The sequence below is a fragment of the Ovis canadensis genome, chromosome 9 (genome assembly GCF_042477335.2).
Source record: "Ovis canadensis isolate MfBH-ARS-UI-01 breed Bighorn chromosome 9, ARS-UI_OviCan_v2, whole genome shotgun sequence".
NCBI classification, from domain to species: Eukaryota; Metazoa; Chordata; class Mammalia; order Artiodactyla; family Bovidae; genus Ovis; species Ovis canadensis.
The window spans coordinates 32,467,269-32,484,597 of NC_091253.1; the positions used below are offsets into that span (position 1 = coordinate 32,467,269).

A 17,329-nucleotide genomic window follows, 5' to 3' on the forward strand; every position below is an offset into this window, starting at 1 on the left:
GTAAGTACAGATTCAAAAGGGAAAATATGAAAGGCCATTTCTTAGCCTACAGCATTTGTTAGTAAAACTCACAAACTCTTAGAGCTTAGAAAGTTTCATACTCCATTTTCTAGTTTTCTCCAGTATTAGATAGTTTTCGAGATCTTTTTCAGATGTTTAGCTCATACACACAAATACTGAAGCGCAAAGTATGCAGGTTTGTCATTCACTATTCTCCATGCCTGTGATGGTGTGTCCACTCTGATTTTATCACATGGAAGTGGCCTTGTATTCCATATAAAGATACAATGCAGCAATAACTCCGTGTTTTCTCTTTGCTCCCTATGTCAGTAAGCAATTTTATGAAAGGCAGTGGTCAGGCCTAGTTTTTCCTTCTTCCTTAATGTGTCCAAAATAGTGCTTATGTTGATGCTTTTGAACTGTGGTACTGGAGAAGACTCTTGAGAGTCCCTTAGACTGCAAGGAGAGCCAACCAGTCAATCCTAAAGGAAATGAACCCTGAATATTCATTGGAAGGACTGATGCTGAAGCTAAAGCTCCAAAACTTCGGCTACCTGATCAAAGAGCTGACTCATTGGAAAAGACCCTGATGCTGGGAGAGATTGAGGGCAGGAGGAGAAGAGGATGAGAGAGGATGAGATGGTTGTATGGCATCACTGACTCAATGGACATGAGTTTGAGCAATCACTGGGAGATAGTGAAGGACAGGGAAGCCTTCAGTCCATGGGGTCACAAAGAGTCAGACACAACTTATCAACTGGACAACAGCAAATTTAACCTAAACTGTTTCACCTATTTCTTGGGCAACAAGGAAGACCACAGTCTGCCTTTGGTATCCACAGTTTCCTCATCTGTGGATTAAAACAGATGACAATGGTCCCAGAAACAGAACACTTTTATTTTTAAAAATTTTTATTTTTACTTTATTTTACTTTACAATACTGTATTGGTTTTGCCATACATTGACATGAATCCACCACGGGTGTACATGAGTTCCCAATCCTGAACCCCCCTCCCACCTCCCACCCCACATCATCTCTCTGGATCATCCCCGTGCACCAGCCCCAAGCATCCTGTATCCTGCATCAAACATAGACTGGCGATTCGTTTCTTACATAATAGTATACATGTTTCAGTGCCATTCTCCCAAATCATCCCACCCTCTTCCTCTCCTTCAGAGTCCAAAAGTCCGGTCTATACATCTGTGTCTCTTTTTGCTGTCTCGCATACAGGGTTATCATTACCATCTTTCTAAATTCCATACATATGTGTTAGTATACTGTATTGGTGTTTTTCTTTCTGGCTTACTTCACTCTGTATAGTCGGCTCCAGTTTCATCCATCTCATCAGAACTGACTCAAATGTATTCTTTTTGATGGCTGAGTAATCTGTGAGCAGGGCAATGTACAGAAATAGGAGACTAGGAAGATACAACGTAGAAGTGTAGCTGCTAGTTCTCTGCTTTTTTTTTAACGTGAAGAGGACATCAGCTTGATCTCAAACTATACTAATTCTATGATGCAGATTTATATGGACATGTCTGAAGGCCATTTGAATGGACCCATGAGCCTTGTACTGTCAAAACAGACTAGAGGTCTCTTAGGGCCAACATCATTCTAAGCAAAGACAGAGTTTGAACAAAGGATTTTGCCTGGAATAAATGGTTCATAAAGAAGTTCAAGGTCATTCTGAATAGTGCCCATGTCTGCCACTCACCCTGTCCATGGCCTCACTGCCACACTGTTACCTGACCCTAGGGGGAAAGGAATGGAGGATAAAACCTGCAAGAGTCGTTTCAGCCCAAACATCATGAAATGTGGAGTCTCTAAGGCTTGGTGGCTGCTGTGACAGAACTGCACAGGAGCTGGGCATTTTCACAGGCACGGTGCAGACTCAGCCACCTGGGACCTGCTGAATTAGCTTTCCTCTTAGATGGAAGAGTGGTCCCTCATGCCACTCTTTAGTGGGTGTTAGCAGAACCACAGAGGACGTGGGGCAGCTTCATGATGGTTTCATGACCAGCAGCAACAGGACACATCAGAGCAGGAGGGGCGGAAGGTGGTGGGTCCTCATGGCAACCCAGAGGATGCGTCTGCAAACACCTGAGACTTCTTAAGTGATGCTCAGGAGTACTGGGTGGGGAGGAATTTGAATCAGATGGGAGTCTCATAAGAGTTTGTGGAGCAGAAATATTCTACTAGTGTTAGGATGACCATGATTTAATCACAGTGTTAGTGTGGCTTGGGAAAATCTTGGTACATTTTAAGTGGGAAGCGTTTTAATAGGCATGGTTCAGTTTCCCTAAGGTCCAGCTGGGACAGCCACTAGTAATGATTGTAAATGATTCATGAAGATTGGGAAAAGTGGTCAAAGTGATTGAAAGGAGCAATTGAAAGTTCATTCTCATGAAAGGAGAGCCAGGACAGTGTGGCCTAATATGGATCCATCAGCATGTCATGCTGGGAAACAAACAAACAAACTGAATATCTCACCAGAAATCAATGTCTGAGCAGCCATAAAAGCACAAGGTTTTGGGTGAAAAACAGCAGGCCTTTGTAGAGAATCGATATCATCAAAGTACTCTATTTTCTTTCTGTGACAGAGTGATAGAGGAATTGAAACTCAGTGTATTTTGATTTAGCTAAGGCTTTGATTTTTCTTGATGAGAATTTCTCTTCAACAGGAGGACCATTCTAACAGATATTTTTCGAAGCCCTAGTGCATATGCTAGGTAACAGGTATGTAGTCCGGTAACCAGTCACCACTTTTGTGGCAGCAGAGAGCTTCATGGGCAGGTAACTAAAAATCAAGGTAAACAGGCTTTAATTCAATTATGTGCAAAGTACTATAGTAGCACAACTCTCTTTTTTAACCTTTTATTTTATATTGGGATATAGCTGATTAACAATGTTGTGATAGTTTCAGGTGGACAGCAAAGGGATTCAGCCTTACAATTCTCCCCCAAACTTGCCTCCCAAACAGGCTGCTATGTAACACTGAGCAGAGTTCCCTGTACAGTAGCACGCATCTAGGTTTCTAGAACTTTCTGAAATGGTCTAGGAAAGTGCCTTCATATAAGGAGAAGTTTGAATAATTGTTAGCCGTTTGATCAGAGAGCAAGAGATAAGGACTTGAAAGTTAGGAGAGAAAATAAGCTAGTTAAATTTGGTAAACCAGGCAGTCTACTGATTAGTAAAAAGAATTGCCCACAATTAGCTTCTCAACCCAAACTTGTTAACGCTGACCCAAGACGTAGGCAATGGGGAAGAATCCAAGTGCCTCTGTGAACTTGGGACCAAATACGTTAGCCCCGAATGTATCATTTGTCTGGACAAAAAGAACATTGCTTTGTAATGTTAACCTTATAAGAAATAGGAATATCAAATGTAAGAATCTTTAGTAAAAAATAGGAATGTCAGAACATCTAAGGAACTGCTTTGATCAGTTTCCCTTCATGTTTATCCCTCTTCCATTTCCAAAGCAGAATATCAATATCACCACAATGTTTAGGACTTGAGCTTGGGTCCAATCTATATAGGTGACATCTCTTGACAGCATTAAGAATGAGTCAGGTATCAAAGGATGCTGACAACATTGGTGGCTAAGATCCAAATCTGATAACAAAGAAAAACACGAAGAGAGAAAAGCACTAAGTTGCTAGCAGAATTGGGGGCCTGGACATCTTTTTCAGGCTTAGTAAGAAGTAGCTCATACAACAGGTAAATTAACTATAAAAAAGAAGAAAAATAAGAGGTTGCTCAACCGGACCTGCCACACCTGCCATTGTCTTTGCCACGCCCACCATTTTTCCCACTTTATAAATAAAAATGGGGGGCAAGAGGAAGGAGCCCTCAGCATCTTTAAGAAGACAATGCTAAAGGTGAATCAAGTTTTGCTTTGAAAGGACTGGAATGTTGGCACCCCACCCCTTCTCCCTGCTCCTAGTGGTACAGGGCTCTGGAGGATCTTCACAGAAGCAGAGATGTTGGCAAGAGAGGAAGAGCCTGGCATCTTTTGCCCTGGTTGGCTATCTTCTTAAGCAGTGGGCCTGTTGATCTGGCCTGAGTCTATGAGACCAGATTAAAGAGAGCAGGAAAGAACTTCTAGGCTTGCTGATACAGGGTTGATGATACAGCTGACTTATCCTCCTACTGTTTGGCTTTGAAAGATATGTGAGTTTCCTTTGCACAGAGCCAGACTACCACTGCCCCATCTGATGCTTCATCAGGAAGGCAGGAGGATTCCAACAGTAAGAGGCTTCAAGGTGTCCACTGGGATTGAGAACTGAGGAGGAGGGGTGTGGGCAGTGATGGGAGAAAAGAAAACTCACCTTTCTATCCAACCAAGTGGGGACTGTCACTGCAACAATTGCATGGGATGCCAATGGGGGCTTTGGGTGGAGCCAGCCATTCCTAAAATGTATTCCGAATTCACAGTTAATGAAGTGCTTTCAACAGCAGCTGTGTCAACGGAAAAAAAGAGCACAACCTAAAAGTTGAGAGTTGTTTCACTCGACGGACAAAACTGCGAACTTAGGCCCGGGACACAGCATCTCAGAGAGCGCCGAGGGACTGCTTCTAAGAGGAGCCTGCGTATGTAGGAGCTTTTGCAACAAAGATGGGGGAGTCAGAGCATCAGAAGATTACTGTTAGTTAAAAGAAAACCAGATATCTCAGGCTAATGAATGTAGTACTTTTCTAGGTAGGAGAAGAAGGAAAAGGTCTGGGCTCACTGGAATCATTTCTTTGATTGTACCGTAGCTCTCTAGAGCCAGTATCCTGCTTTTCTCCATCCTAAGTCCCCTCAGGGTGCACAGTTTGGGGCAGCCACAATGCCTTGATGGCTGAAACATTCTTTGTTTGGGGCTTCCCTCATAGCAGTTGATAAAGAATCCACCTGCAATGCAGGAGACCCCAGTTTGATTCCTGGGTTGGGAAGATCCACTGGAGAAGGGATAGGCTACCCACTCCAGCATTCTTGGGCTTCTCTGGTGGCTCAGCTGGTAAGGAATCCGCTGAAACATCCTTTGTTTACTGATGTGGCAGCAACATTCTCATTAAAAACTGTAACTCAAGTATCAGATGTGTATGCTCCATATTGTATAAAGTACCTCTGATTTTCACAGCAGCCCTTCATGGGACTTCAATCATGCATTTTCCAGATGCCAGAACCAGGCTGAGAGGTAGTCAGAGATGTGACCACTTCACACTGATAACAAAAGAACCAAGCTAGGATCTAAATCCTGGCCAAGGCTGTCTGACTTCAAGCCCATGTTTTTCTTGTAAGCTTCTCATTGACCGTGTGAAGTAAGCAATGTTTTATCTGCATTTAATGGCTGAAGGAATGGAGGCTAATAAAACGATGAGAGTTGGGAACGGCGAGGACTAAGGCTTGAGAAATTTTACTAAGCCAAATTCCCAGAATGTCTCATCTCTCCTGCCTACCCAAGTCATGCCAAGAACAATTTTATTCTTTCCAATTAATATCGAACTGGGTGCTAAATAAATGCTCAATATTGACTCAGTGACTCACTGACTGGCTATACTACCAAGGGAGAATGAGAATTCTTTTCTGGAGGCTTATGGAAAAGAACAGATGAGGATCTTTCTGGTTTACTGTTTGATTTGGGAGATCACAAAATGATCTCTTGTGTCCCTTCTTCAGCCCCCAGACTTGATGATTCAGAACCGTTTCAGGGAAGCATGATTCCTTTTTAGCCAATTTCTTTAATTAGCAATTCTGCAAGCCTTCTGTGTATCTCCCCCAAATTATAACTTTTTACCAGGGAGCTTCAGACTACAAAGTTCCTTCAGAAACTTTATAGATTTTTTTAAATTAAATCTTTACAGAATTTTTGGGGGGGTTCACACACAAAAACAAGCAGTGAAGTACCATTTGTCTTCTATTTTTCATCTTTACCAAGCACTAAAATGGAAAGAAAAATATTTTATGAACGTAATAAGCTTTCCTGGGGCTCTTGCTAAGGGATTTATTTTCTATTGTTTCAGAGAAAAAGCACATTCCTTCTAATATAACTGCCTATTTGACTGCTCATTCCAAAGCCATATCTGGGGCTTTTATTTTACCTTCACCAAGAACTTGAGAGAAATGTACATTTCATGAATCTCTGTGTCTCCTGGATGCTAGAAATCTCTTCTCCCCAGGCAAAGAGGTAGCAGACATTTCCCTCTGCCTGGTGTCCAGATGGATGGGAACCACAGTCTGGCGCTTTGACTCAGAGTGACTATGTTCATTCTCAGGACCGTGGAATTAGATACTCCTTGCTGAATCCTGGATGCCAGATTCAGAGGTAAAAACCTTTGAGACATACTTCAGGAGCTTTTGGAGAGAGGCTACCCAATTCTGTTTTTCTAATTCAAGTACAAGACTTTACCACTCAACCTGTTTTGGGCCAGATCTGTGGTCCCACGCTGTGCTAAGGTTCCTGCAGCTGCCATCACAAGTTACCACTGGCTGCGTGGTTTAAAACAAGACAAATATATTCCATCACAGTTCTGGAGGCCAGAACTCCAGAATCAAGGGGTCAGCAGGCCAGCCTCCCTCCAAAGTCTCTGCGGAAAAGTCCCTCCTTGCTTCTTCCAGCCTCTTTGGTCCCAGGTGTTCCTTGCCTTGGGACAGCATCCCTCTAATGTCTTCTTCTATCTTCACATGGCCTCCCTCTGCCCCTCAGTGTCTTCTCCCCCGCTGTCTCTTCTAAGGATGCTTGTCGTTGGATTTAGGCCCTGCCTGGGTAGCCTAGGAAGAGCTCATCTCAAGGTTCTTTTTAATCATTCGTATATTTTTGGCGGTGCCGGGTCCTCACTGCTGCGTGAGCTTTCTCTAGTTGCTGCAAGTGAGGGACTGTTCTCTTGCTGCGGCGCTCAGGCTTCTCAGCGCGGTGGCTTCTCTTGTTGCAGAGCACGGGCTTTAGGGCCACGGGCTTCAGCAGTTGTGGCTCCAGGGCTATAGAGCGCGGGCCCAATAGTTGTGACCCACAAGCTTAGTTGCTCCGAGGCGTGTGAGGTCTTCCGGGACCAGGGATTGGACTGAACCTGTGGGATCAACCAGGGATCTCCTGCGTTGGCAGGCAGATTCTTCACCACTGAGCCAGTAGGGAAGCCCTCAAGATTCTTAACGTAGTTACATTTATAAAGACCCTTTCCCCAAATAAAGTCACATTTGCAGTCACCAGGGCAAGGACATATCAGTTTTGGGGCCACCATTCAGCCCACAGTTTTAAATGAAAAAGATAAATATAAGAGTCAGATTAGATAAAGTCTCCAGGGAAACAAGATTAGAATTGTATACTGATCAGGGAAGAAAGAGTCTTCTCAGGAAGTGAAGTGAAGTGCAGTGAAGTCGCTCAATTGTGTCCGACTCTTTGCGACCCCATGGACTATAGCCTACCAGGCTCCTCAGTCCATGGAATTTTCCAGGCAAGAGTACTGGAGTGGGTTGCCACCTGTTATCTGGTCCTGAATCTTCATCTTACAGATGATCCTGTCTTTGGAGATCAGGCTTCCGGTGAGGATTTGGCCTGAAAATCTTGATCCAGTAGTAACCTCTCCAGGTATTTTCTTCTCTTTAGTGATTTGAGGTTATCATGTTTCCTGGAGGATCAAAGCAACACATCTGTAAGTTAGAAACTTAGTTTTAAATCTTCTTAACTGTGGGGTTTGTGGCTCTGGACCTAAGAACATTCACTGGCTGATAAAATAATATTCTTTAGGTAAATTATGCATGGTGTTGTAACACTGCTCAAAAGAGACTGCTAATGCATTCCTGTAGCGATTATGTTGCCAAAATGTCACTTAAACTGCATTCCTAAAGAAATGCATGAGATTATTTCATCATAAATAAGACAAACTATATGAAGCATGCATATGAAAATTAAATTATAGGAAGAGTATATGGAACAATATTTGGGACTAGAATTCAGAAAATAAAACTTATACAACCCTTGGACTTCCCTGGTGGCACAGGGAACAGGAATCTCCCTGCCAATGCAGAGGACAGGGCATGGTTTCAATCCCTGGTCCAGGAAGATTCCACATGCGGAGCGCAACTCAACCCCTGTGACGCAACTACTGAAGCCCTTGCTCTGCAACGAGAGAGGCCATTGCAACGAGAATCCCAGGCACTACAACGAAGACCCGGTACAGCCAAAAATAAATGATTTTTTAAAAAGCCTAGAATGAAGAAAAGGTTATATGACCCTAAATATTTGACAAGATGATGTTCTATCCCTTGCCCAGTGAATTGGAACTTAGCCAAGCTCCTGCTGTGCCTAATGAGGACAGGGTACTTCACATGGAACAGAAGGTGGGTGGGGCTTTCTGAGAAATGGAAGGGTAACCAGAGTTTCTGGGAAGCTTGTGCAGGACAACCACACACTCAGAGGGAGAGCTCTGTATTTGCTAAATAACTCTTGTGGTGACAGGAGGCAAGAGGTAATGAGAATTTAAGTCTGAAACAATGAGGAAGCATTTCAGTTTGGCAGCATCTCATTACTTTGAGTCAAATTCTTTGACCTCTTTGGCTTGCCAGCATACTCAGGTCACAAAGCTGTTAATTCTGTTATTTCAGGTATCCATACCATCCTGACCAGCTGGCACTAAACTAATAACGAAAATAGGCATATTTCTAATAGCCCACTCTCTTTGTTTCTCCCTTTCTCATTCCTCTCCTGACTTTTTTCCTTTCCTCTTTCTCTCCTTTCTTTCTTTCTGTCTGTCTCTCTTTCAATGTTTAGAAGTCCTTTCTGATCCATTATTTCAAATCACCTTCAATAAACTCAGGTCAGTAGGGCAGATATTATTATTCCCAGACTGGGCAAGAGAGACTGGACTTCTGTCCAAAGTCTCAGAGATGACTGTGGCAGTCTGCACAAGGACCAGGTCATCTAGCTTTTGGCTGCTATTGAAAGTAGTAAAATGTAATGGGAACATACAAACAAACCAAAGCAAATCGAAAACTGGGAGCCAAGAAACAGAGAGTCTAGTTCTGGTTGATGTGCTAACTTGCTGTGTGACCCTGGGCAGACTGCAGCACCTCTCTGAGTCTGCTATTTCGCACCTGCCTTTTGAAGGAACTGCAGCAGATAAACCGTGAGTCTCTTCTCTCTTGGAAGAACCTCCGCGGGGGGCTGAGGATAGACTCAGCCTTTCTCTGTATTCTTTCCACTTTTCTCAAAGTACACCTGATATCCTGACCTTTCTGCAGGGCTCCAGACATGCCTTCCTGGGTGGGTTTGATGGTCCTTGGTCCCTCATCCAGCAGCTGGCCTGTGCTTGTACTGTTTTTTGCAACCTGGTGATTTTTCCTCTTAAATTTAGGGTTGGCATTTCTCACATGTGAAGTCTGAACTCCACAGGGTATTATTTTTAGACCGATCATTTTAGGAGAAGGCAAAAACCCTGCTCTCTTTGCAATGGATTTCATGAGTCCACAGGAGTATAGAAACAAAAAGCCCTAAAACATAATTCCACCCTTGAGTGATTTAATAGTTTCTTGGCTCAGCAGGTACCTTATTTTGATATACTGGGAGGAAAAATTCCTTTTTTTAAATAACAAAAGTAATAATTCTTTCTTATAAAAAAATAGGAAAGACAGAAAAGCACAAGGAAGAAAATGGAAACATATGTAACACCACCTTCTGGAGATAACCAGACTTGAGTCATTGGTATGTATCCTTTCTGCCTTTTTGATGTATGTGTACATATATATTACTCTTTGAGAAAACTAAAGACATGCTGTATATATTATTTTATAATACTTTTATATTAAACTTATATCAACCTTTTAAAAATTACTGTATAATATTTAGTACCTGGATAAACTGAAATTTGAATAAATTCAGTACATACTTTAATGCTAAAACATTATTTTTAAAGAATGGCAAACATTAATAGCAAACATTAATATCTAAAAATATATTTTCTACTCTCTCCCAATGACCATGTGCAGAGATTATACTTTTGAATTCAACAAATCCTGTGTCTTATTCTTCCCTTTTAGGTCTATGGAAACTTATAGTTCCCAGTTCCCCTTAGGATTAGAAGAGGCCACGGAGCTAGTTCTGGACAAAAATGTGAGTGGAAGTAAAAACACACACCTTTGAGATTTTCCCATCTTTGTTTTCTTGCCATGAAGACCACGGAGACCTTGTTTTGGGATGGTGAAGACACAAGAGGAAGCATCCTCGATCCCTGAGTCACAACACAGAGGGGTTATCTGGAGAGGTTACCCGACCTACAGATAATCCTGGGTGAAAGAGAAATAAACTAAGAGCGGTTAATATTCCAGATTTTGGATTGTTTGTTAAAGGGCTTGTCTATCCTCACTGACATAGATCCTGTGTAGAAATGATCTAAGATGATTCTTCTCTGATGTTCTTTCTTCTCTGTAGAGCAATTTATCGATTATCATTCACACTTTGACTGACTGAGGATCTTACGTGTACACAGAGTATCGGCACTTAAAATGACATAAAACGGAGAGACATACTACTACTCCCCCATACATAGTCAAATGAGGATGGCATAGATTGCAAACATTAAAACTGTGAAAGTACTCTAGATGAGGATGTACAATTTCTTAACAGAATCACAGAAACTAGGGTAACTTTGGGGAAAGGTCCCAAGAATTTCAAACCTTGGCTCAGAGGTGACCAGGTGTACGTGCTGGGGGAAGATCTTTTTGGCAGAGGGACACGTGTAAGTCCCAGGGATGCCTGTGAAACGGCATGACATGTTTAGAAACCCAATATGCCCATCAACAGGGGACGGAGGACAATGAAATATTATGTTATATTATTTATATATTATATAATATATCATAATTACATAGGCTACCCACTCCAGTATTCTTGGGCTTCCCTTATGGCTCAGCTGGTAAAGAATCTGCCTGCAATTTGGGAGACCTGGGTTTGATCCCTGGGTCGGGAAGATCCCCTGGAGAAGGGAAAGGCTACCCACTCCAGTATTCTGGCCTGGAGAATTCCATGGACTGTGTAGTCCATGGAGTCACAAAGAGTCGGACACGACTGAGTGACTTTCACTATTTGTATTAAATATAAATTATTTCTTATATGAATAATATAATATTTCCAATAATAGGAAGCTCTCTATTTTTCAAGATTTGATAGTCCTATTGTTAGATGGGTCTAATCAGTAGAAAAATCTTTCTTCTATGAATGAAAATGTTCTATCTTCTAGTTTCTCATGACTTGGTCCTCATTTTCTCTCTGGAAATGTCAAAATGGAAACTAGACTCTTTTTGTTTGGCAGTTCTTCAAGAACGTAAGACACTTCTTAGGTCTTCCTGAATTCTATATTGTTTCTTTTCTTTTTCAAATGTGAGTGCCAATCTTTTTTTTGAAGGCGATGTGCAAAATCTTGCACAAAATCTACTGTGTAGCAGTTACTCAGTGCACATTTGATGGATGAGTGTGCAGATCAATTCAGAGGTTGCCAGCAGCCTTTCTGCTCAGTAAAGAATTATGATGGTAAATAATTTACAATACTTATTTGTTAGAATTTATCAAACACCCAAATTTTGACCAGGCAACTTACCAAGTTCTTTACATGCAACTTACCAAGTTCTCTATCTGTGCACTTGATCTTCACAACAACTCTATGATGTGGATGTTAATATGGTAATTTAGAGATGAGGGTTAAGAGGTTTAAGGGATGAAGTGCCTTTCTCAGCCACATAGCGAAGAAGTGGGGAGTCAGGTTTCAAACTCATGCCTGTTCATCTTCAGAGCCTGATTTTACTGCTTTCAAAGTGTTTTAGACTCTCATCTGACTCCTTTGCCAACGCTGTCAAGTGGGCGTTTCCCCTCATCTTAGGGCATCTCACCTTGTTTTACACGGGTGTGTAGAGAGTCAGAGGACCTAAGCTCAAGGTCACACAGCCTGCTCAGTGGGGCACAAGGATTTGTCTGCCTTCAAAATTCAGGACCACTTGACCCTTCCACATTAGCCTGCAGAGAGAATAATTTCAGTTCAGTGCAGTCGCTTAGTAATGTACACCTGTTTGTGACCCCATGGACTGCAGCACGTCAGACTTACCTGTCCATCACGCCAGGCTTACCTGTCCATCACCAGCTCCCGGAGCTTGCTCAAACTCATGTCCATCGAGTTGGTGATGACATCCAACCATCTCATCCTCTGTCATTCTCTTCTCCTCCTGCCTTCAATCTTTCCCAACATCAGGATCTTTTCCAATGAGTCAGTTCTTTGCATCAGGTGGCCAAATTATTGGACCTTCAGCATCAGTCCTTCCAATGAATATTCAGGACTGATTTCCTTTAGGATTGGCTTGTTTGATCTCCTTGCAGTCCAAGAGACTCTCAATACTCTTCTCCAACATCACAGTTCAAAAGCATCAATCTTGGGCATTCAGCTTTCTTTATGGTCCAACTCTCACTGGAAAAACCATAGCTTTGACTAGAAGGACCTCTGTTGTCAAAGTAATGTCTCTGCTTTTAAATATGTTGTCTGGGTTGGTCTTAGCTTTTCTTCCAAGGAGCAAGAGTCTTTTAATTTCATGGCTGCAGTGACCATCTGCAGTGATTTTGCAGCCCGAGAATATAAAGTCTGTCACTGTTTCCATTTTTTTCCCATCTATTTGCGATGAAATGATAGGATGCTATGATCTTAGTTTTTCGCATGATGAATTTTTAGCCAGCTTTTTGGTGACTCAGCTGGTAAAGAATTCGTTTGCAATGCAGGAGACCTCTGTTCGATCCCTGGGTTGGAAAGATCCCCTGGAGAAGGGAATGGCTACCCACCCCAGTATTCTGGCCTGGAGAATTCAAAGGACTGTATAGTCCATGGGGTCACAAAGAGTTGGACATGACTGAATGACTTTCACTTTCACCAATGAGACTAAGAGAATGATTTAGGTAGTGATATTGTCAGAATTTTTCTGATAAACAGAACTCCAGTTCAATCTGTGCCTTACCAACTTCTCTCCCCTTTTATTATTGCACTCAGATCAATCTCCAGTGAATGAATTTTTTAAAAAATGGAGTGGAGCTGCTTAACGTCATTTAAATTGCTTGTCAATATCTGTAGTGATGGTTGGGCTGACGACCACTTTTTCTGATTGCTTTTAAATTTGCTTACCTCCATGTGGCCCCTGTCACGTGAAGGCAGAAGCATTTCTCCCTGATTGGATGAGATGAAGCGCAGCAGAAAGCACCCCTAAATGTTAGGTGGGAGACTTGAGCTTCAGTCCTTGCATGGTCTTCCCTGGGACCTGTGACCTTGGGAAAGTCACACCCCGCTTCTGGCTTTGGTTTTCTCATGTATAAAGTGAGACAGTAGGAAATTGAGTAGTGGGGTTGCATTGCTGGAGTGAGTATATTTTTCCTGCTCTCCATGTGGCACACACTGTGCTGAGCTCTCTGTATGTAGCCTCCGTGGTAGCTCGAGGGGATGGTGATCATTCCTAACTCCATTTCACAGACGAAGCATCTGGGGACTGGGGTGCGTGTGTGCGTGTGAAGTCGCTTCAGCAGTGTCGATTCCGTGTGATCCTATGATCTGTATCCCACCAGGCTCCTCTGTGCGTGGGATTCCCCAGGCAAGAATACTGGACTGGGTTGCCATTTCCTACTCCAGGGGATTTTCCTGACCCAGGGATTGAACCTGCATATCTTACGTCTCCTGCATTTGCAGGCCGATTCTTTACCACTAGCACCACCTGGGAAGCCTGAGGACTGGAGTAGCTAAATATTAATAATTCTTCCAAAGCCGCATAGGTAGTTGTCTGGATGAAGGGCACCCATGTTTTCAGTGGTCCCATTGAGTTGTGGTTGAAGTAGACATGGGAGGTGAGATTCCAACTGCTGAGGTTCCGGCCTCCACACTCAGTCAAGTCCAATAACCTCCTTAAACCTCAGTCCTTCGCCTGGAAAATGAGGTCAATAAAAATGTCTGCCTCATAGGGTTGCTTTTCCAATTAAAGGAGGACATAGAGGCCCAATTCTTAAGTACCATACTTAACACGCATTAAGTAATCAAAAGGGCTTCCCAGGTGGTGCAGTAGTATAGAATCCACCTGTCAGAGCAGGAGACACAGGAGACACAGGTTCAGTCCCTGGGTCGGGAAGATCCCCTGGAGAAGAAAATGGCAACCCACTCCAGTATACTTGGCTGGAAAATCCCATGGACAGAGGAGCCGAGTGGGCTACAGTCCATGGGATCTTACAGAGACGGACATGACTGAGCAACTGAGCATGCACTCGAGTAGTCAGACACATTAGTTGATATAATTAAAGTGTTCTGGAACAGTGGTTATGTGGTTACTAACTCGTCTTTGTTTTGTCACAAATCTAATGACAGATGTCCAGAGGAAAATAGAGATCTGAAAAAAACAGCCTTATATAACCATTATGGATTCTAGAATAGCTGTAGGCAACCAAGGGTTAATAAATCCAAAGATAATATTTCCTGGGAAAGAATCTCTCAGAGGAGAGATTTTAGAATGGATGCTTCTCTAAATGTTTCTCTTCCCTCCTTGAAGGCAATGGCTTAAAACAAAAACAAAATCCAGAAAAAAAAATCCTTGTGTAGTCACTGCCTCTTCCATCAACAAATAACACTCATTTCGTCCCTCAGGGCCAGAAGTCTCCTTTGCTGCCCGGAGCTCAGTGAAATTCTCCGGTTCTTGCGCGCTGGCATGTTCAGCAGATACTCCTGCCTCTTCTGCCTCAGCTCCTTCAGCATAATTATCTCTGTATTTATTTCTTCCCCATAAAAATGCACACAGCCTGTCAGTGTTGAGCAAGCCACGTCGTACTTTGCTCCTGGGGTTTTCTGCACAGATATTTTTTCCTTTTGTGGAAAAACAGCAAATGATATGAAATTTTATGTGGACACGAAAATCTACTTTTGGAGGGTGGTGATGGGGGTGGGGTAGGGACGGAGGGTGAGAAAGAAATGCCGTCATTTCAGCTCTAAGCATAGATGCAGGACATGGCCAAGTTCAATAAGTAATGGTCAATTGCTATAAGCCTGAAGCTAACACAACATTGTTAATCAACTCTGCTCCAATGTAAAATTGAAAAAAAAAAAAGTAAGTAATGTTGAAATGTAAGAATTTAGTATAATAGGCAACTAGCCTCAATGATTCTTTGACTTTTCATTTATTCATTCCCTGTCTATCGAGCACCTATTATGTGTCATCACTGTGCTATGCATTGGAAACTTAACTTTGAACAACACATAAAGGGTCTCAGCTGACATGAAGCAAATAGTCTAGTGTATATCAGTTAAATAATCTGGATTCAATAGAGTCAGTTTTCCTTAGCAAAGTATAAGGCAGAAGGGAAATAATATCATGATGGTGACTGGTGTCATCCATTCAATTATCCATTCACTCAGCCACAAACATTTACTGACAACCTACTCTGTGTTATATTTGGAACTGTGCCAGGCACAGGGGTTACTGTAGTGCAAAGTTTCTGTTCCCTATCACTAGAGAAAATGGTGGTGACTCTTTGTTGTGGGGGGAGGGGTAGTTCTGAGCATTGGGGAAGGTTTAGCAGCATCCTTGGTGTCTACCCACTGGATGCCAGAAACACTCCTGATTGTCACAACCAAATATTTAAATATTACTGAATAATCCCCAAGAAGCAAAACTGTCCCCTGTTGTTAAGTCCCCCGGTTAAGGCTCTAATGAATAAGAGCTTGCCTCTCCCATCAATATCAAATAAAAGTCATTTTAGAAACATTAATAACCACAACAAAAATCACAGTGTATGGAATATCTCCTTTCTGTCTGGTTTTGTGCCAGCTATGTCATCTTATTTAGTACAACAATCCTATGATGTGAGCAAATATTTATTTATGGATTTCTAAAGATTTATAATGAATATTCATAACCATTTCTTCACATACAAACTGCAAACTTCTAAAAGCAAGAATCCATGTTTAAAGATGAGAATTATGGAACTTACTATATTCTAAGAGATATGGTAGAAGCTAAAAGTAGAAAGACTGTATTTTAAAGAAATATTAACTTATCCAATAGATTAAAAATGCCCAAGCAAAAATGTCTCACATAAAAATACATAGGTAGCTAAACTTTTCCTTTCTTGGTGCTTTTAGTTTATTTTAGTTAAACTCTTCACTCTTTGCATATTTCTTTTTAATATTTTTAGGGCATATATATTAATTTTTGTGTTTATAGTCTAGTTTAATCAAGCTTTATATTCTATCCTTCTTATTGCTAATAAAAGGAGTAAAACAAGATGCTTTCTGGGCTTCAGAATAATAATTAATAATTGAATTTCAGAGTAGAAAACTACCTAAGCTGTATCAAATTCAAACCATCAATTTATTGATGAAGAATTCAAAGCTAAGTCAAGGAAACTGAATTACTCTAGATAGGGGTTCTCCAAACTATAGTCTGGGAATCAAATTTTACTTGTTACTGGTTTTTGCACATGAATTTTTATTGAGACACAACCACACTGATTCATAATGCTCATGACTGCTTTCAAGCTATAACACCAGAGTAGGTTAGTTATCACAAAGACTGTATGTCACTCAGAGCCTAAAATGTTTATTATCTGGTCCTCTACAGAAAATATACATCAACTCCTACCCTAGGTCCAACCACCAAAAGGACTAAAGTCAATGTGTCTCCTACTGGGCAGCAGTGTGTGTAGTGGAAAATCCCTGGGTTCTAGAATCAGACCAGAATTTGAATCCTGTCTATCTTTCACAACTGTGTGGCCTTGAACATGTAACTTGATCCCTCTTAATCTTGTTTTCTAGCGGAATAAAACTTGGATAAATACTCTGGTAATTGCATTATGTGGTTTATGAATATTTCATACTCATACTCAAAATAGATGATATTAAAATGCAGTGCCCTTTCTTCTTAATAAGTGTGACTTTTGCTCATTTATTCAATAAATATTTACAAAAAGCCAGACACCTTGGTAGGGACTGAGGGCACTGGATAGGTAAAGGCAGAGACCTCTGAACTCAGTAAATTTCAGCTGAGCAGAGAGCAGATAGGTGAGACCCTTCACCCAGACCCTGCTCAAGCATTGTTTCCTGTTGAAGACGATATTGACCCAAATCCTAAAGAACAGTAGTGATAAGCAAGGCAGAAGAGGATGGGGGTGAGGTAAGGAATGTTCCAGACAAAGGGAAGAACAAGAGCAAAGGACTTAAAATCAGCAAGATGTGGTAGACAGGAAGAACTAAAAAAGTTTAGTAGCATTTGAGTGGTACTTCAACCTTGGGAGAAACTGGGGAGATAGATGAAGTGAACAAGATCCATGCCTCCCAAAGCCATGGTAGTA

At 41.8% G+C, this 17,329-nt stretch overlaps 1 long non-coding RNA gene across 3 annotated transcripts; it reads left to right on the forward strand.

Moving 5' to 3' along the window:
- Positions 1–3,680: 3,680 nt before the first annotated feature.
- LOC138446172 (uncharacterized) lies at positions 3,681–16,824 on the forward strand. 3 transcript variants are annotated; one of them, XR_011259204.1, is made up of 5 exons: positions 4,158–4,592; positions 6,009–6,310; positions 9,604–9,682; positions 10,018–10,090; positions 14,631–16,824. It is a non-coding gene; the product is annotated as an uncharacterized lncRNA (long non-coding RNA). The 3 variants fall into 3 exon arrangements; XR_011259205.1 differs by having other exon boundaries at positions 4,236–4,592; positions 6,165–6,310; XR_011259203.1 differs by lacking the exon at positions 14,631–16,824 and having other exon boundaries at positions 3,681–4,592; positions 6,165–6,310; positions 10,018–10,304.
- The last annotated feature ends 505 nt before the right edge of the window (positions 16,825–17,329 follow it).